The following is a 21,733-nucleotide window of genomic DNA, read 5'->3' as shown; positions in this document are numbered from 1 at the left end:
ATCACTTCCGTAGAAAACTGTGATGGGTCACCGAATATGTTGTTACAGCGGCTCTCAGGTCCTCTCGCAGTCGTGAGTGGAGCCGAGAGTAGCCGAGTGTACTCGGCTTGGCTCACAGTCACACCCAGTCCCTGTGTTATGTCCATCATAAGGCTGGACTGGGTGTGACTGTGAGCAGAGCCGAGCCAAGTAAACTTGGCTATGTATGTTGGCGGGGCCCCCATTGGGCGGGGCCCATGGGCTTGAGCCCAGTCAAGCCCAAAGGTAAGTCCGGCCCTGATGATTAGTGTTGCCGGCTATAGCTGGTGGCACTAATTGGTAGTGAAAAATCCGATAGGCTGGTTGAACACATGTTGATTGATAGATATTCTTGCCACTGAATCAGGAAACTCAATCCACCACGCTCAGCCAATAACTCAGGGAAACATGAAAGATGTCCCTGCAATGAAACAACACAATTTACCACATAACTGTAGTATGTTTCACATCATTAATAGTCAAGAAATATATATGTGCAAGACATGTGTCCCTCTTTGACACCATATACTTTTTGACTTAAAATAATAGACTAAGACCTCATTCACATGGGCATACTTAAGCGTACAGCCATGGGAGTGCTGTGTTTGCCTACACAGGAATGAGCAGGTGTTCCATGCATTCCGTACAGGCAGTCCCGTTCATGTCAACTGGGATGCAGCAGATGCATGGACACAGCTGCTGCTCCCAATCTGACAACCGTGCAGGTGTGCAGTCCCAAATGCACACTGTCTGCGTTCAAGGCCATACACCCGCATGGCTATCAAATTTGGAGCAGCAGCTGTGGCCATTCTGCCACTATGTCCCACTTGGCTTAGATGGAACTGCCTCCACATGTATGGAAAACCTGTGCATCCCCATGCAGGTAAACACGGACCTTGCACAAGCATAAACTAAAATACACCTGTGTGAACTAGGCTCACTTGTCACTTGTGAACAAGGCCTTATTGGAAAACTTTTATCTGTGTTTGTATGCTTGGGCTCTATTTGTATTGGTACTTGCTTTGCATTTAGTTCAGAACACTACACTATAAGAACTAACCCAGAGATGAACTTATGCTTTATTGAAATTTAGAGAGTCAGAGCTAAGCTAAACAGACAAATCCTATTGCCTGCCAAGACAGGCATTAGAAGCTAGAACAGAATCCAGCATCTAGTTTATTTGAGTGGCATTCCTCCCATGATCCAAGCACTATAACCAACTGAATTCATCTCAGTTTACTCTTGGACACCCAGCATTGGAGGGTGTACAATGTTAGGCAACCATAATTTTTTTTTCTTTTTTTGTTTAACCAGCGGGTTGATCAAAAAAATAAAATACTTGATTCCCCCATCCACACATTCAAGTTTAAAGGGTAAATCTTCCTGTTTTGCCTTTGTATTCTGGCAGCAGGGAGGCTCCCCTGCCATCAGAATACACAGATAACTGCCGCTAGCTATAGCCAACAGAGCTGATCGAGTGGTAATTTTCCAACAGGATGGTTGACCAAAAGTCAATTGTTACATTGACTTCAATGCAACCACAGTTTCCATGCATGTATCAAATTTTGGCTGGTCCCCTTTGAACAGGCTGAATTTCAAAGTCAAAATTGCTCCCTGAAAAAACACTTTTACCTTTTCTGTCAACGGGCTCTTTCAATGCTTCAAATAATAGACTGCACCTAGCAACATAAATATTTTATCCAGTCACTGGATAAGGGAATGAGTGTAGGTTTACACTAGTACAGTAAAGGGCCATATAATGTCTAACAGAATGGCAGCATTTGTGAACAACACCTTGAAATTGGCCCTCCTACTGCCGCTGTGGTATTGGCCTCACATGCCTGATCTAATTGCCCAGCACTAGGGATGAGCTTAGTGTTCGACTCGAATGCATGTTCAACTCGAACACGGGCTGTTCGCCTGTTCAGCGAATTCAGAAGTTTGTGGACCGTTCACTACAAATTCGTGTGGCACGAACGGCCCATAATGCACTACGCCATTGCAGTGCATTGCTGGCTCATGATTGGCCAAGCATGCACTGTGACCCCGCATGCTTAGCCAATCACATCACAGGCAGCGAGGAGAGCCATAATTGGCTACAGGCAGGATGCGGCACGGCGGCCTTGTGTAGTGTGTTGGCATGCAGGGAAAAAGCAAGATAGGCAGGGACAGTGTCTTTTTGCTTGGGACCCTAGCACTGTTACAGTGGGTGTTGTGTGCCTCCTGCACAGTATACACTTGAAGCTACCCCTTATTGCTGGTGTTGTTCTGTTTCTGTAACACAGGCATCTGCAGCATTTATAGTGGGTGTTTTGTGCCTCCTGCACAGTATACACCTGAAGCTACCCCTTATTGTTGGTGTTGTTCTGTTTCTGTAATACAGGCATCTGCAGCAGTTAGAGTGGGTGTTGTGTGCCTCCTGCACAGTATACACCTGAAGATACCCCTTATTGCTGATGTTGTTCTAATACATATCTTGCATATTAGCCTTTAAAATTAGCATTTTTGATTTCGAACATTCGAGTCCCATAGACTTTAATAGGGTTCTAAAGTTCGTACGAATTTTCAGTCCGTTCGAAGTTTCTGGTTGGAACCGAAGCAGGAGGTGTTCGGCTCATCCCTACCCAGCACCCATAACTGCTATCCAAGTGGCAGAAGGTGAGAGAAGGTGGTGGATTCCTTTCTTCTTTATAGCAACGAGAGTAAGATCTACTTTATTTGCTCTGCAGATAATGGAAAAGCAAACTTGCATAGCTAAATTGACACTGTTGGTAAGAAAGAGAAAAACTCCTCCACTTTATGATAAGGGGAATATTTCTAACGCAGTGACTCTGACATCCACCAAACAATCACTGTGAAATGTGCAGGTGCATGTAATTTAAAGACTAACTCCACTTTTATTAAGAAAAAACTTTCCCCTCTGGGTGATCTATGTACATTGCTAGGATTTTAACAAACTTTGTTGCAGATTCCTACCTTTTTCTTTATTCTGAAGAAAGAACTGTTCGTGCTGAATGAATACAGTTGCAATAAAAAGTATGTGAACCCTTTTGGAATGATATGGGTTTCTGCACAAATTGGTCATAAAATGTGATCTGATCTTCATCTAAATCACAGCAATAGACAGTCACAGTCTGCTTAAAATAATAACATACAAAGAATTAAATGTTACCATGTTTTTATTGAACACACCATGTAAACATTCACAGTGCAGGTGGAAAAAGTATGTGAACCCCTAGACTAATGAGATCTCCAAGAGCTAATTGGAGTGAGGTGTCAGCCAACTGGAGTCCAATCAATGAGATGAGATTGGAGGTGTTGGTTACAGCTACCCTGCCCTATAAAAAACACACACAGTTCTGGGTTTGCTGTTCACAAGAAGCATTGTCTGATGTGAATGATGCCTCACACAAAAGAGCTCTCAGAAGACCTACCCTGTTGACTTGCATAAAGCTGGAAAGGGTTATAAAAGTATCTCCAAAAGCCTTGCTGTTCATCAGTCCATGGTAAGACAAACTGTCTATAAATGGAGAAAATTCAGCACTGCTGCTACTCTCCCTAGGAGTGGGCATCCTGTAAAGATGACTGCAAGAGCACAGCACAGCGCAGACTGCTCAATGAGGTGAAGAAAAATCCTAGAGTATCAGCTAAAGACTTACAAAAGTCTCTGGCATATACTAATATCCTTGTTAGCGAATCTACAATATGTAAAACACTAAACAAGAATGGATTTCATGGGAGGATACCACAGAGGAAGCCACTGCTGTCAAAAAAAAACATAGCTGCACGTTTACAGTTTGCACAAGAGCACCTGGATGTTCCACAGCAGTACTGGCAAAATATTCTGTGGACAGATGAAACCAAAGTTGAGTTGTTTGGAAGAAACACACAACACTATGTGTGGAGAACAAGAGGCACAGCACACCAACATCAAAACCTTTGCTGCGTCAAGGCCTGGGCGGATTGCTATCATCGAAGGAAAAATGAATTCTCAAGTTTATCAAGACATTTTGCAGGAGAACTTGAGGCCATCTGTCCACCAGCTGAAGCTCAACAGGACAACGACTCAAAGCATAGAAGTAAATCAACAACAGAATGGCTTAAACAGAAGAAAATATGCCTTCTGGAGTGGCCCAGTCAAAGTCCTGACCTTAACCCGATTGAGATGCTGTGGCATGACCTCAAGAAAGCGATTCACACCAGACACCCCAAGAATATTGCTGAACTGAAACAGGTATGTAAAGAGGAATGGTCAAGAATTAATCCTGACCATTGTGCACGTCTGATCTGCAACTACAGAAAACGTTTGGTTGAAGTTATTGCTGCCAAAGGAGGTTCAACCAGTTATTAAATCCAAGGGTTCACATACTTTTTCCATGTGCACTGTGAATGTTTACATGGCGTGTTCAATAAAAACATGGTAACATTTAATTCTTTGTGTGTTATTAGTTTAAGCAGACTGTGATTGTCTATTGTTGTGACTTGGATGAAGATCAGATCACATTTTATGACCAATTTGTGCAGAAATCCATATCATTCCAAAAGGGTTCACATACTTTTTATTGCAACTCTATGTATTGGAGTGATTTTATAATTATCAGTCAGCTGCTGCTCCTGCAGGGCACAAAAAAAATGTCAGGGTCTGCATCCCTTTAGACAAGATTTCCCTTTTGGAGTATCTCACCAAAAATGACATTTATGTTGCAGGGGATACACAAAATCTGACTTGGGTCTTAGTGTAGATTTCCGGGAAAATCAGTGAGCCAATCACACAAGCAGGAAATTACACATCTGGGGGGCATTCTGTATACCATTTGTGTACAGAACACCTCCAGGCTGCCATATTACATTGCATTTTACAGAAAATTACAGCGCTGCAGATTGAAAGGGAAAGGTTTTTAATAACATTCAATTATATTATGACTTGTGTTGCAATTGTTTACGCCAGCATTTTTCAACCAGGGTGCCTTGAGGTTTTTTCAGGGGTGCATTGGCAAAATGCCTAAAAATTGTTTTAAAATTGTATACAAGCCAGTGTGTAGATGAAGGCTGCCTTTTTAGTTTCACCAAGTCACAGGTTTTCATTGTGCATCATTACAACCTTCTGGCTGCCAGCATCCCAGTGGCCAATGGCATCATCGGTTGATGAAGAGGATGTCAGTCACCTGCATTGTATCCTTGTTTGACCCTGTCCTGCCCCTCTCCATCAGCTCTGTGGTCACAGTGACAAGACAAGACAAGAAACATTGGAATACTAGTCAGTACTAGTTTGCAAAAATATATATGCTTTGGAAGAAAAAAATCATCTCTATTGTTGGGTGTCCTACTTGAACTTGTGGATGTCGGTGCATTGTGTAAAACTATTAGAATAGCTTGTGCATTTTAGAACAGGGTGCCTCGAGACTGCCCATCATTTTTAAAAGGCACTTCAAGACTGTCCATCATTTTTAAAGGGCACTTCAAGACTGCCCATCATTTTTAACCACTTCAGCCCCGGAAGGATTTACCCCCTTCCTGACCAGAACACTTTTTGCGATTCGGCACTGAATCGATTTAACTGACAATTGCACAGTCATGCGACGTGGCTCCCAAACAAAATTGATGTCCTTTTTTTCCCCACAAATAGAACTTTCTTTTGGCGGTATTTGATCACCTCTGCGGTTTTTATTTTTTGCACTATAAACAAAAAAAGCGTCAATTTTGAAAAAAACGTATTATTTTTAACTTTTTGCTATAATAAATATCCCCCAAAAATATATGAAAAAATGTGTTTTTCCTCGGTTTAGGCCAATACGTAGTCTTCTACATATTTTTGGGGAAAAAAAATAATCGTTTATTGATTGGTTTGCACAAAAGTTATAGCGTCTACAAAATAGGGGATAGTTTTATGGCATTTTCATTAATAATTTTTTTTTTTACTAGTAATGTCGGCGATCAGCGATTTTTTTTTATCATGACTGCGACATTATGGCGGACACATCGGACCATTTTGACACATTTGGCATTAATACAGCGATCAATGCTATAAAATTGCATTGATTACTGTAAAAATTTCACTGGCAGTGAAGGGGTTAACCAATAGGGGGCGGAGAGGGGTTAAGTGTGTCCTAGGGGAGTGTTTCTAACTGTCTGGGAGATGGGCTGTGTGTGAAATGACACTGATTGCAGCTTCCGATGACAGGGAGCAGACGATCAGCGTCCTGTCATTAGGCAGAACAGGGAGATGCTGTTTACATCGGCATCTTCCCGTTCTTCAGCTCCATGACACGAACACAGGTATCCCCGCTGCAATCGAGTCCACGGGTCCCGCGGGCACGGTCACGGAGCTCGTGACAGGCGCACACGAGCACGTCGAGAAATTCAAAGTAACTTACAGGTACGTTACTTTGCCTAGCCGTGCCATTCTGCCGACGTATATTTGCCCACAGCGGTCGGCAAGTGGTTAAAGGGTGCCTCAAGAGTAACCATCATTTTTAAAGGGTGCCTTGACTGAAAAAGGGTTGAGAAACACTGGTATACACTATATAATTTGTTTCATTTGCTAATTTTCTTTCCCACGGAAAGTGGAGTTACCCTTCAAATGGCAGTGATTGACACCAGTAAATGTTTGGTGAAAGTCACTCAGTGCTTTATACAAATACAAAATGAAAATCAAATATATATATACCCTGTTTCCCCGAAAATAAGACCTAGCGTGATTGTTGGTGATGGCTGCAATATAAGACCTACCCCCAAATAAGCCCTAGTTAAAGAGGAGCTGCACCTGTAAAAAAAATATTAAAAGCCAGCAGCTACAAATATTGCAGCTACTGACTTTTAATAAATTGACACTTACCTGTCCCAGGGTCCAGCGATGTCAGCGGCAGATGACCAGCAATCGCTCGTCTCTCCGCTGCCCCCGCTGCCATCTTCTGTCAGGGAATCGGAAAGTGAAGCATTGCAGCTTCACTGCCCGGTTCCCTACTGCGCATGCGCGAGTCGCGCTGCGCGTCTCCACTGGTCCCCGCTGTGTCCTGGGAACTGTGTATTTCCCAGAACACAAGGGGGGTGGAGCATCTGCGGCTAGCTGCGGCTAGCTTGTCCCGAAAGTGGGCGCAGATACCTGGATTATCTGGGTATCTGCACCCCCCTCCTCCCTGAAAGGTGCCAATTGTGGCACCGGAGGGGGGGAGGGATCAGATGAGCGGAACTTCCACTTCAGGGTGGAGGTCTGCTTTAAAGTAGGTATTATTTTCAGGGTAGGGCTTATTTTCGGGGAAACAGGGTAGGGCTTATTTGGGGGGTAGGGCTTATATTGCAGCCATCACAAACAATCATGCTAGGTCTTATTTTCGGGGAAATAGGGTATATCTATATATCTATCTATTTATCTATCTATCTATCTATCTATCTATCTATCTATCTATCTATCTATCTATCTATATATATATATATATATATATATATATATATATATATATATTTATATATATAAAACGAGAGAGGGAGAGAGACAGAATGAAAGTAAGTTATAATGATTTAGAAGTGGTGTACTGTACATGCATAGGCAACATTTACTTAATGTATTTGTGTTGACTGCTGGAGTGTGAATATTAAATAGGAGACATGTGAAAGTTTTAATTACAGATACTACCATGTACGCCTTTCTGTACAGGCACTAATTAGGTAAGTCTGGTGAGAACCAGACACAGAGTTTACTGATAATTTCCGTGATTCAGAATTTCCTCTTATTGAGTGATGTTATGATTATTGTATTACTGTGGAACATGCAGTCTGCTGTCACACTTCTGGACATATGTGCGAGACTTAATGAATACACATACACAGCTCCATACAACTTACCACAAGCGGAGAAGAAGGAATTATTTCTGCTTCAAAATCTGCCCCCTTCTCTTGTAAATTGTATAACCCGATTTCCCTCCTCCTGTCACTTGCTGATTGATCTATTTTCTATTGGGTGTATAAAAAGCACGATTTGTGATATTTTCTACACTGAGAAAGTGGAAATTAGAGAGAACCCAAGCAAATTACAGTTGTCTCAATTAGGTCAGACTTTATTAGACATTAGCAAAGGAAATAACATCAATACGTACGGAAAAACATCTTCAATCCTCCCTTTAAACAGGCTGCACATAAAAGAACCGCTTTGTTATACTGTTAACACAGAGCGTTGTTCTCTTTCATTATTAATGTTATCTTGACTCCGGAAGGAATTATTGTAGTGTGTTAATATTTCACATTATGTGATATGATAACGTGTTTTGTACGCAAGCTCTTTCTGTAAAGAACAGCTTTTGAAATGAAAGAGCCCAAACCAGAAGAAATGCTGTAAAATGGTTGAGTGTGAAACAAGCCTACATGTGACCTCACAGACAGAAAAAGCACTGGAGTGGGGGTCAGAGTGACTTGTGTACAGTCTACCTGGTGGCATGGGAGAGTTCCAGCCTCCTGCTGCGTGCACGTCTCCATGGAAAGGCTGCTCAATCATACAACACCTAGCAGACCTCGTATCAGCTGCTCGTCCCTGCAACGTTCGTAAGCTGCTGTCCATCAGGAAAAGTAATTAGTGGGTTTATTATGTATGGAAGCAGCAGCCTATCACCGAATCCTCACATTGAATAGCTTCTGTAATGCACTTGTCTGTGCCTTCCGCCTGGTGCTGTCCACGCTGCTGCTTTTCAGGGATTTGCCCATGTACACTCTACACTTCCAAGAAAGAAAGGAAACAAGAAGAAGCACATCATATGTGCCTGAGAGCTACCTCCAGCGCCAGGGTAGGCAACCTTAAAGAATGTGGGAAAAGTTCAAGAAGAACTGTGCTCACACATCTGACAATGACATCAATCTTGTGACAAATGCATTTTCTCCTTATAACCAATTTCGTGCTAGAACTGCTGGCTCCACATTTTATCCACATTGACCTGCTATTTAGTTGGTAAGCCAGAAGTAAGGAAAAGCAGAGGAGGGAAGCTGCACATTCCAGGAGCATTATGTGTTTAATGAAATTTTAATGTGTCCTGAACGTGATGATGATGATGTGGGGTCAGTGCTTATCCTTTTGATCACAATAAAACAAAACAGATCTGGATTTTCTTATAAAAGACAATGGATTTAAGACTCTGCTGACAGCAAAAAAAAAAAAAAAAACCTTTTACACAGGATTCTTGACAGGCAACTCTGGAAGCAAAAAAAAAAAAAGAGACAATTAACAAAACCTTAAACCAGGCAGAGAATGTGCAACTACAAGGAGTGGGATGCTGAGAAACAAGAAAGAGAGTGAATGTGCAGGAGCCATTGTGAGAACTCACCGCTTACCTGCAACATCGCTGCACCGGCTGTCAGGAACAAGACAAATGAACTGCAATCCGCATCCTTTAGGGTAAGTTTGATTTTCGTACTTTGACGGGTGCGTTTTTGGATGAGCCTGGGGCCGTGGAAATAGAAAATTTGCACTTGCTTGCTTTCAAAGCAATTTACTATACATGTGATGCTAACTTATTCAGCTTATTTAGGCATGTGAATAGCTTCTAGCTTATTGGATTTGCTAAACTGCACAAAGTAAGCACAGACTGTTCCCTAAACATTTTTTGTCTCGCTAAGATATACACAAAAGCAAATTGTGTGCTGTAATAAAAACTTGGAACACAGACTCTGCTGGTGTTCTGAGCTTATGAGTTTATTTCTACTTGTGTGTTGTGATTGAAAGCATTTTATGGGCTTTATGTATTAACTGATGTCTGCATAATCCTGACAGCTAAAGAGATCTAGCAAGAAGAAGAATTTTTGTATTTTAGTATTATATGTATATATTGATAGCTTTCACCCAGCATTATTTGTTTGCCTGTGGGACTTTAAATAAAGCAAATCACCAACATACAAATGAATTCGACATAATTATTAAAAAGTCCAATGGGCATACAAATAATGCAGGGTACCCATTAACCAGGGATGGTGGCACAATCGGATCACAACCAAATTTTTGTTGTGTATTGATAGCTTGTCGTAGAACAAAATAAGTGGTGTCTGGAGGTTCGGGTGTAATAAATTAATACACAGCATTTATTTACTAAAATCTGGGGGACAGTAGGGTTGATTTATGAGAATTGTGGCAAAGCAAAATATGGTGCTGCATAGAAACCAATCAGCACTCAGCTTTTATTGTCAAAGCTTAATCGAACGAGCTGAAGTTAGAAGCTGATTGGCTACCATGTACAGCTGCACCAGATGTTGCACTCTTTCGTTTTAGTAAATCAACCCCGATGCATTTGAAAAACTGAAGTTTGATGATGCAGGGTTCTAATGATAGAGCGTATAATTACCTTAAATTAAAATGAGTAAAGCACTAATACTTAGTGACAAGCTCCCAGAGGAATGTGTTAAATGCGACGTCTTTCATTTAGAAGCTGGTGTAGCTGCGAGCTGAGGGAGAACACAAACAGCAGACAGAAAGCCGGTGAGCGGTGTGCCGGGGTTTTATGCTTTTGGCGTGACAACCAGAGACTTTCCTTCCCCCATTTAAAATTTTAATGAAGATGTTAAAAGCATCCAAGCAGAGGCTGCCAGGTCTCGAATGATGCCATTCATACAGATGTGTGACACTGCACCCAGGCAAAGCTTAGAATCTGACCCCAGTGGAACATCCCAGGGGAACATGCTTATGACGTTACAATGATCCAAATGCCAAGGAGCTTCGTGTGCAGCTACCGTGTGCATATTCTATGTGCACTTAAACATAAGGAATGAATCAAGTCCCTTCACAAGGGGAATTATAATATTATGAACATTGATTGTTTTGCTGCAGGATAACTAAACCTACCCAGTTTATTTATGGAAACATACCGACATACTATTGTCCTAGATAGATACTACCAAGGGATTTATCTTTTTTTTTTTTTCATTAAATTCACATTAAATAAAATCTTCTTTTGAATGTATAGATGAAGATGTAATTATGTAAAAATAAAATAAAAATAATCCCAGGGGTGTGTAAAGATGTTCTTTGTTTAATATTGGCAAATGCATTATGTCAATCAGATAAATAAGTAGAAGTGCTGTTACAATAACATCACGGATATTGATGTGCACTAGGGTAAGGCTGGGAAAAGGAGGAGATGTCACAACTGACAGCTTGTAGGTAGTGCCACCACTGACAGTTTTGGTGTGAGGAGTGATATGCTTCTCTATTCTAATGGAAATCCCTGCTATTTCTGTCTGGAGGATCAAATAGGTTAGTGGTTTTCAATATAGGTCAAAGTAACCATCTGTGCTTGAGGTGTTACCAGGAGGACAATGAAGTTCGGATTTGAACACTGATTTAAAAGGAGGGGTGAAGTTTAGTATGAGGGGAAATTCTAGTTGCTTGTATTAGGCAATTAATTTGAAGGATCAGTACATGAGACCAGCACTATGCCTCGGAGGATTATGCTACAATACATTGGGCCACTTAAACTTTTTTTAGCTGGGCTTTAAGCATCATTGCAATCTTTCAGATTTTCCAAGAATAAGCTATTTGTATTGTGAAGGGTTTCCAGGGATTCTGGCAGGCCTAGTTTCTGATATATATTAATGTCATTTGTGAGGTCAATTATAACAAGCCTGGCCGCCCAAACCATTTTAGAGTGAGTTTATGTCACACAATTGCATGAGGGTATCCATCCAAATTCAAACTGTGAATGCTCTGGAGCACTTCTGTAAAATGATTTCTTGCAATAAAAAACGACTAATTGCATACACCTGTACAAGCGAAGCATCAACACTTAGATGATCTAAACGTGATCTAACACAGCAAATTCAGAATCCAAAGTACCTGGATCTATAATTATATTCCAGTTCAGAGACATATCCCTTTCATGGCTGCATGCTATTTACACTTCGGCATTTTTTAACTCAATTAAGCATTAAAGGATAGACATTGTAAATGTATGTACTTAACCTGCTGCTGTGATGACTACAGGTTAATCATTTAGCTGTCAATCTTCTCTGTCAGCATAGTAGGAGTTAATAAGCATCTTCTTGGAAAGTCATGGTAAAGTGTCTGAATTGCATGTTTTTCTAATGTCAAAAATAGATTATTTTTCCTGCATTGCCTGTTTACGTGGAGAACGATTTATTCTAACTCCTGATAACATGTTTAGAAATGAAATTATTCCATCCTGATTAGCTGTTTTTATGGTAGCAGATGGCTTGTTGAATGCTGCGAAGTCCACTTTACAGGGACTTCTGAATTCCATAGACATTTCCCTGTTTTATGGATAAATGTCTACCAAAGAGAAGATTAAAGGTCATAAAAAGGACGAGGTTAGATCTGAAAAGTCACTCAAACACAGTAGAGATGATATCTGTAAACAGGAGCAAACTCAATGGTTCTGATTGCATCCAATCAAGGTTTTTTTCACTGTACAACTACGACATGAGCTGAAACTGGTTTTCATGTGCAAAAATGCCTGTCTCCTTTACTAAAATATACGGCATATACCTTAAAGCACAAGCAAAGTACTGCTGTGACAAAACTGCAAGGAGCTGGAATACGTTTTATCAAACAAGACCTGTATAGTCTCTTCTTTCCTATGTACAATGCACTGTATGGTTGACATCCAAGCTTGTTTTTGGCATGCCAAGAATAGAGCAATATGCAGGGGGCAATGTAGCCCTTGTGCTCATACCAAGGATTTACATCTTTAGTTGCTGTCCAATGGGCAAAGAGAGGCACTACAGGACCAAGAAGAAGAAGCGGGGTGGTGTAGACATAGCAGGAACTAGATTTTGGACCTGTGGCCACTGGAAGAATGGGGGTAGGCACCCCAATAGGTAAGTGTGCCATATTGTACAAGTATGGTAAGAGCCCACCCACCCTGTGCAGAATTTAGCTCTACCCTGAGTCATGTTGGCCTAGTTTTATGAAGATGTAATCAAGTGTTTTATATTGATTGCAACCTGTGTACACATGCCGAGTCTAAAATATGGTTTCTGTACACGAGGAAGCTTCTGGTGGCTTCCACATATCTCAGTTTACATTTTGGAGAAGAATGGCTTACTAAAGCCCTCATCAGATACATACATGATATTAAACTGTTTGGAGCTCTCAGTGTAATCAGGGCATGGTTGCTGCTGCAACCCCTAAAACTTAGAATCCCACCAATAGCAAAATAGAAGAAGCCTCTATGAAAAAAACAAAGCTTCACTTTGACCCTCTATGGGGTTTGAAGTGAGTCTGTGGCATCCTAACCAGAATTAAAAAACATCACTTTGAGAAGAAGACTTTTAATACAGAAGCAAAGACTCTTCAGCCCAGATAACAAGGATAACTAGCCACAAATTTGTGGCACTGTTGAATTCTAAGTCTTGTTAACTCGCTGCACATTTTCACTGGCAAGTTGTACACTTGCAGAGCACTTGAAGCACAAGTTCTAGTTGACACCAATTTGTGTGGCAAGTAGCAAAATTGCAGAGGTGAGTCTACAGCAAGCGACCCCTGTGGCGGGATGCCTATTGCACAACATAACTGAACCAGAACTTGCAGCAGACCTGCACAATGTTTGCAAAGAAATTAGATCAGTAGTCATGCAATGCGGACTTACTGCAATTCTGCAACAAACTTGTAAAGCCTGGCAAGTCTAGCAATAGCTTACCAAGTCATTTTCAAACTTGCAGCACAATTTCTCGCTATCTGGGAGCATTCACACTTCCCAGGATTTTGAATGCCGTGTCCCCCTGTGGTTCTTTGCCCTTGACAACACTATTTCTGTAGTGATGCAGGGGTCTGCAGGAGAAACTACACAGCGCATGTAGAGGACCCTGGCATGCGACACAGCTGGAAGTGTTGGATGCAGAACATTCCTCACTATACACAATTCGCTATGTGGGTGAGCCTGTCAGCCACCCAAAGGAGTCAGGTGGAAATTTTCCAGTCAAAAAAGCAAACAACAATAATCAGAAGCACCCTCTATTTGGGTATTCTGACAAACGCTGGCTGCGGCACTGCTATAAAACAACAGTAGGCAGTTGATGTAGACAATAAAGTAAACAGCATGGCTCCCAATCCATAGACAGCTTCCATTTGCTTTGCCAAATAGAAACAATCAGCATCCTAGATTAGTTATTACTCTGTTCTCATTACTATAGGCAGCAAGTTGAAGGGATCTTTCGTGTTAGCAGCCATTTTATCAGACAGCATTTGTCTTAGTTCATGAAGAAGAAAGTATCTTAATAGCTTGCTAGAATGTTTGAGGAACAATTGCATTTGATTCTGCAGGAAGATATTGGTCTGGTTTTAGACAAATTTAAACAGAATAACCCCGTTTAACAAGAAAACTGTCTATGTCATAATCGTCTATTACCGTTTAGTCAATAAACCATTTAATAAAAAATAAAAAAATGTATAAAAAGTCTGCTTTTACGTCTTACTGCATTACAATAAGATAAGACTGTACAAAAGAATAAGGCATACTAGGATCATAGCAAAGTGCTTCAGGTCCAATATGATTCACTTCCCAGGGGTAAGCTGGAATCTTATAATATACATTGTACTGTCGTATCACACCAGGCTAAAGCAGTGACATCTGAAATCAGTTTTAACATTTATCCCCTAGAGGTGCTATTATTTGCAGTAGGTGTTCCACTGACATCTCTGCGGCTGGCTTTCTTTCCTGGCATGCTGATGGCTTCACATTATGAGAACATGGACAAGAGCAAGTCACAAACGCAGTTCGTCCCAACTCTCCTACTGTCACATGTAATTTTCCTTGTTTGTGGTGAAAGCTATTGATGTGTGTGAGGAAATTCAACTCAACAAGTCTACCAGCCATTTAACCCCACCATTTAGCAAGCTGTCACTGTGGTGGCATTACCATGTATGAGTTCTACATAGAATCAAAAAATAACAATAAAGCTACTAGTGCTTTAACCACTACAATACAGGGCACTTTCACCCCCTTCCTTCCCAGCCCTATTTTCAGCTTTCAGCGCTCTAGCGCTTTCAGTGACAATTGCGCGGTCATGCTACACTGTACCCAAATGAAATTGTTATCATTTTGTTCGCACAAATAAAGCTTTATTTTGGTGTTATTTATTCACGACTCCGTTTTTTTTTTTTTGCGATATAAGCGCAAAAATAGCGGAAATTTGGAAAAAAAACAATATTTTCTTTTTTCTATTTGAAAAGAAATCCAATAAAATCAAATTTTGTCATAAATTTAAGGCAAAATGTATTCTGCTACATGTTTTTGGTAAAAAAAATTCAGTTAAGTGTATAATAATTGGTTTGTGTGATCACGGACATATGTACGCAAATGATCATGTACATATGTGTGCAGGTGATCACGTACATATGTGTGCAGATAATCATTGGGACATGTGATTTTAGTGGTACATATGTGGGGGACATGTTTTTATTATTAGGGACATGTGTTTTTATTATTTGGGGACATGTATGTTTTGGGGACATGTGTGTTTTGGGGACATATGTGGGGACTGTGTTTGTACTGTGTGGTGTGTTGTGTGTTTACACTACACTGATGATCAGTGAGTAAAAAGCTGTAAAAAGCAGCCCATACTCACTGATCATCAGCCGGCTGCAGCGTTCTGCTCTCCTCTCCTCAGCGGTGACTTCCGTGTGAGGAGAGGAGAGCCGATTGCCTAGCAACCGGCTCTTTGTTTACATCACATGACGGCCGTGATTGGACACGGCCGTCATGTGATCAGGAGGGCCAATCACAGAGCCCTCCTGCCGATCTGAGATGTGCCGTGTCCGGGTGACACGAGCACATCGGGATCGCGAACGGCCTGTCAGGAGTAGACGGCTCCCACCCGGCCGTATATATGCATTGGCCGGGTGGGAAGTGGTTAAGATATTTGCCTGATTTTACTTAGAATCCGTGTCACATTAACAGCTTGTTAAATAATAGAGTTAAAAATCCAAATGAACTTTCTAGAAAAAAATAAACTCAGGGTGATGAAAAAGATCTACTTATTATTATTTATTTCAGGTACTTATATAGAGCCGTCAATTTATGCAGCGCTTTTATATATACATTGAACATTCACATCAGTCCTTGCCATCAAGGAGCTTACAACCTAAGGTACCTAACTCAGACTTATACAAACTAGGGCATATTTAGACAGGATCTGATTAACCTGCCAGCATGTCTTTAGATTGTGGGAGGAAACCGAACTACCTGGAGGAAACCCACACAGGCACAGGGAGAACATGCAAAATCTAGGCAGGTGGTGTCATGGTCGGGATTCGAACAAGTGACCCCTTATGCTGCTAGGTGAAAGTGCAAACCATTACACCACTGTGCTGCCTGAAAAAATAAACTCAGGGTGATGAAAAAGATCAACTTATTATTATTTATTTTAGGTACTTATACAGCACCATCAATTTATGCAGAGCTTCATATATACATTGCACATTCACATCAGTCCCTGCCCTCAAGGAGCTTACAACCTAAGGCCCCTAACTCACATTTATACAAACTAGGGCCAATTTAGACAGGATCTGATTAACCTCCCAGCATGTCTTTAGATTGTGGGAGGAAAACAGACTACCTGGAGGAAACCCACGCAGGCACAGGGAGAGCATACAAACTCTAGGCACTGGTGTTGTGGTTGGGATTTGAACAAGATACCCCTTAGGTGAAGGTGCTAACCATTACACCACGGCATGGGTAGCACTACACCAGTGCTACCCACTACACCACTGTGCTGCCTAAAAAAATAAACTCAGGGTGATGAAAAAGATCAACTTATTATTTATTAATTTCAGGTACTTGTATAACGCCGTCAATTTACGCAGCGTTTACATATACATTGAACATTCACATCAGTTATGGCTGAAAGCTGTAATAGTACCAAAACTAAAAATGTAATACATTGCAGTTTACCATCATTAGATGTGGTGGCTGCATTAGTTTTATTTTTTTTCAGGCTTTTTACCCTCTGTTTTACCTGGGGATCTGGCCAGTAACACACCACCTGCATTAGAGTGCCCCCACTCTGAATGAAGAAGCACAGGGGTACCTTTGGACAGCAGCATTGTCAGTCTGGGGGGAGAGGGGGTGTTCGATGTACTAGCAGATTTAAATCCACTAAAAAATTGAGACTGAACTCCAGCTTATACTTTATAAGCACCTACAGCAACAGTGTTAATTCTTTTGGAATAAAGGATTTACATAAATAAACAAAAGCTGATCATTGTAGGCACCCCTGTCACTGTTAAATGGTTTGTCTCAATTCCCTAACTGCTGTAGCTGTGGGACAGCATGTTTTGTTGAAAAACAGACCTACTGGGCAGATCACCAGGTAAAAAAGAAAGAAAGTAAAAAAAAAATGAATGCAGCCATCTAAGAAATAATATAAAGTGGCTTTGTAAAGTCCTTTGGCCAGGCAATGGGCTACAGGACTTTGTGTGAGATCAGAAATCTAGTAATCTTGCTGCAGACGTCCCACCCAAGCGGAGTAAAAGTTAGGGCTCTCTAATCAGCACAGCTTATGCTCCCTGTTGACTACAGAGATCTGACTCAGTGGGTTGGCAGGTGGGTTCCCTGTAGAGAGAATGTTCCTCTTACACAGAGCAAAGCAGACCAGGTCTGCAGCCTGCGGCACGGCCAAAGGATTTTTAAAAAATTTGGAAATGATTTCCATAACCTCAAAGGTAATCCAATGATTTAATTCAGAACTTATGTTTAACCAGTTCCCTACTGCCGTATTGTAAAATGACGGCGGCAGGAACCGCTTCTCCCTACGGGTGGGCGTCATATGACATCCTCTGCTTCCTGGCATTGTGGAGAGCCCGCGAATGCCGGCCGCATCACTGGGGACCCGATGCGCGTGCCCAGCGGCCAAGATGTTCGCCGGGCACCCGCAATTGCCCAGTAACAGAGCAAACTGTGGGACACACAGATCCACGTCCTGTCAGAGAACTGATCATATGTTCCTTGTACAGAAGAACACCGATTGGTCTCCTCCCCTCATCAGTCCCCTACTCCCACAGTTAGAGTCACTCCCTAGGACACACATTTAACCCCTTCAGCGCCCCCTAGTGTTAACCCCTTCCCTTCCAATCACATTTATACAGTAATCGGTGCATTTTTTAAAGCACGATTACTTTATAAATGTGAATGGTCCGAAAATATTGTCAAAAGTGTCCGAACTGTCCGCCGCAATGTCACAGTCACAATAAAAATTGCACATTAGTAGTAAAAAAAAAAAAAAATGACAAATCTATCCCCTATTTTGTAGGCGCTATAACTTTTGCGCAAACCAAGCAATATACACTTGGGATTTTTTTTACCAAAAATATGTAGAAGAATACATTTCGGCCTAAACTGAGAGAATTTTTTTATTTTTTTTTAAATGGGATATTTATTATAGCAAAAAGTAATAAATATTGTGTTTTTTTTTCAAAATTGTCGCTCTTTTTTTGTTCATAGTGCAAAAAATAAAAAGCACAGAGGTGATCACATACCAACAAAAGAAAGCTATGCGTGACAGCGCTGAAAGCTGAAAATTGGCCTGGGCAGGAAGGGGGTGAAAATGCCCGGTATTGAAGTAGTTAACCATTAATTATTTTTTTTTTTTTTTGAAAGGTGCAGTTGGCCATTAAATGATTGGTCAACAGTTCAACAGTTAAAAGGCAATTCTAGCTTGTATCACATTGTTAATTAAAAAAGTGCGATGACCTGCGATTTGTTAAAGCTGAACTCCAGGCAAACAGCTAAATACGGGTCTTGTCCCTCCCATGGCTGGACGGTGAAAGTAGACAAAGTACATTGGTGAGTTCCTCTCTCTCTCTCTGTCACTCCATGCTCTCCTCCTAACAAAATGCTCCTTGTTAGTACATGATCATTGCAGCAAAACTGACTAGGTCCTTATGGTACTTGTTGCTCTCCCAGTCTTCTGTGCATTGTAAGGGGCTGACACCAAGTCAAGTTCGGGTACTTGCACTACTTGGATGTAAAATTGCATTTATTGAAGCATTAACCACTTGCTTACTGGGCACTTAAACCCCCCTCAGTCCCAGACCAATTTTCAGCTTTCAGCGCTGATGCACTTTGAGTGACAATTACGCGGTCATACAACACTGTACCCAACTGAAATTTTTATCATTTTTTTCCCACAAATAGAGCTTTCTTTTGGTGGTATTTAGTTACAGCTCGGAGTTTTATTTTTTGCTAAACAAACAAAAAAAGATGCAAAAAAAAAAAAATCATGTTTTAATAGTTTGTTATAAAATTTTGCAAACGGGTCATTTTTCTCCTTCATTGAAGTGCGCTGATTAGGCGGCACTGATAGGCTGCATTGGTGGGCACTGATGGGCTGCATTGGTGGGCACTGATGGGCTGCATTGGTGGGCACTGATAGGCTGCACTGGTGGGCACTGATAGGCATAGTTAAGGCGGCACTAATAGGCACAGATAAGGCGGCACCGATGGGCACAGATAAGGCGGCACTGATGGGCAAAGATGGGCACAGATAAGATGGCACGGATGGGTGGCACGGATAAGTGGCACGGATGGGTGGCACGGATGGGCACTGATAGGTACCACAGATAGATGGGACTGATGGGCACTGATAGGTGGCACTGATAGGTGGCTCTGATAGGTGGCACTGCTGGGCACTGATGGGCGGCACTGCTGGGCACTGATGGGCGGCACTGCTGGGCACTGATGGGCGGCACTGGGGTGCAGCACCTTTGAGGCAGATTTTGGGTGGCACTGTGGGTGGCACTGCTGGGTGGCACTGTGGGTGGCACTGTGGGCACTGCTGGGTGGCACTGTGGGCACTATGGGCACTGCTGGGTGGCACTGACAGGGGGGCACTTACTTTATTTCAGGATGGCACTGCGGGTGGCAGGTGGGCACTGGCAGGGGGCAGGTGTCCGTTTAAATTGCTGGCCGTGATCGGGACTGATGTCCCGAACACGGCCGCCGGCGATCGGCTTTTTTTTTTTCTCCTCGCGCTGTCAGCGCGAGGAGGAATACTAGCCGATTACCGGCTCCGTTTTATCACATGATCAGCTGTCATTGGCTGACAGCTGATCACGTGATAAGGGGTCGGGATCGACCCCTTACACGGATCGGTGATCAGGCGAGTCTCACGGACTCGCCGATCACAGAGCGCGCCGCGCGCGCCCCTCAGGGGGCGCGCAGGCCGCTCGTAACCGGGACCACGTCAATAGACGTAGTCCCGGAAATGTGGGTCCGCGCTGTTGCCGTCATTTTGCAATAGCGCGGATCCCAAGTGGTTAAAGGATACAAAGCTGCACTAATTTGTGCATTTTATATTTGTCTCCAGTTCGGTATTAAGTAATAAAACAATGACAAGATATAGGACTAGTAAATGACCACTTGTTTGCTGTAGACCTTACTTCAAGCGTACTTTAGTCTGGTCATTAATGCCTTTCATGATCTTCTTTGTCTGGAAGCATGAGCTGTTTAGAAGCTATAAAAGTCACTGCTGGCTAGCGCACAGATTTGTTAATGATCTGTGAGAGATCATTGAATGATCACTGAATGGTAACAAGTTTAGCAGCAATGGGGGTCAGGTTTAATGAAGCTCAATAAGTCTGTCTTAAGCTACCTACCTAAAACCATGCAAGAAAAAGACAAAGCTATTAACGTAATAAAAAACTTGAAACTTGAGCTCCAAATATCCAGATGCTATGTGATTCATTACTGAATCCCTTAAGAACTTAACGTATACTGTAAGTATTAACGGGTTTGCTAAGCACTGTCTGGCAGATTATTGCCACAGTAATAAGGCCATCATGTAACAGGTATAGAGAGGAAACACTCTTAAACCCAACAACCTGTAGCAAGCAATAATACATAAAAATAGTTTTGTTTTTATACAATTGTAACCGGATTTTAAAGCGGCATTAAATCTTAATTTCTTTCATTTAAAATAAGAAACATTTTCTGTTTCCTTCTCTGTGCAAATGGGAGTAAGGGTGGAACAAGTAGGAGCTCTCAGCAACTAAGCAGTAACCCCTAGCAACATAGTGGGAAACCCTCAGCATCTAAGTGGGAACCCTCTGCACCTAAGTGGGAATCATTGTTAACCAGCTGCAGGTAACCAGGGAGAGACACCTATGAAGTCAACACTCAGCAAGCCCTATGGGGACAGTGCTACATTAGCAAGGAAGAAACTGAGGAGGATTCAAAGAAAAAGCCCCATCTACTGATAGATTTACAAATATTAATATTTCATATAATAGGAAAAATATTGGAGAACAAGCTTGCAGAAGTGTACTTGTTACATAAAAAAATGATTTAAGATAAGCAGTAAAATACTAATATATGGTCATTCAGAGAGCACTACACTGGGGCTGTGTAACTGGCAGTCCGAAAGATCTTTTGCAGCTCACAAGCCATCGGTTCAATATAGAGTGGCAGCTGGGTGCTGAGTGCTAAAATGCTCTCTTCGTTCCAGCACTGCCTGTCGAGTGGAGTGAGCTCCTGCTCAACAAGTATAATATAGTTTAGACCAGAGGGAACAAAAAAATCCAATGTGTTCAGATAACGAACCATTGAACGTTAATGCTGGCATTTACTATAATAGCCATGGACACTAGTCAAGATGGCACGGAGGGTGTTATTTTACCCTCTGACAATGAAAGAAAGATTAGTTTTTTATTGTACGTACTACATCCCAGTGAAAGGGGAGTATGCACTAACACTAATGAAGGGAGGTTATTATTGTACCCACTGACACCAGT

The 21,733-nt window shown here is 41.8% G+C and overlaps 1 protein-coding gene across 1 annotated transcript in view; it reads left to right on the top strand.

Annotated features, from left to right (window-relative positions):
- The first annotated feature begins 8,296 nt into the window (after nucleotides 1-8,296).
- Nucleotides 8,297-21,733, top strand: part of CHRM5 (cholinergic receptor muscarinic 5) — a 339,801-nt gene continuing 326,364 nt past the window's right edge. The window contains exon 1 of the mRNA XM_077464734.1: nucleotides 8,297-9,397. The gene's annotated coding sequence lies outside the window, so the exon portion shown is untranslated. The remainder of the gene's footprint in view (nucleotides 9,398-21,733) is intronic.

The sequence above is a fragment of the Lithobates pipiens genome, unplaced genomic scaffold (assembly GCF_037356315.1).
Source record: "Lithobates pipiens isolate NorthernLeopardFrog02 unplaced genomic scaffold, aLitPip1_a1.2 Scaffold_30, whole genome shotgun sequence".
Lineage (NCBI taxonomy): Eukaryota > Metazoa > Chordata > Amphibia > Anura > Ranidae > Lithobates > Lithobates pipiens.
Note: the sequence above shows the minus strand (reverse complement) of the source record. Positions and strands in the feature narration are given on the sequence as shown.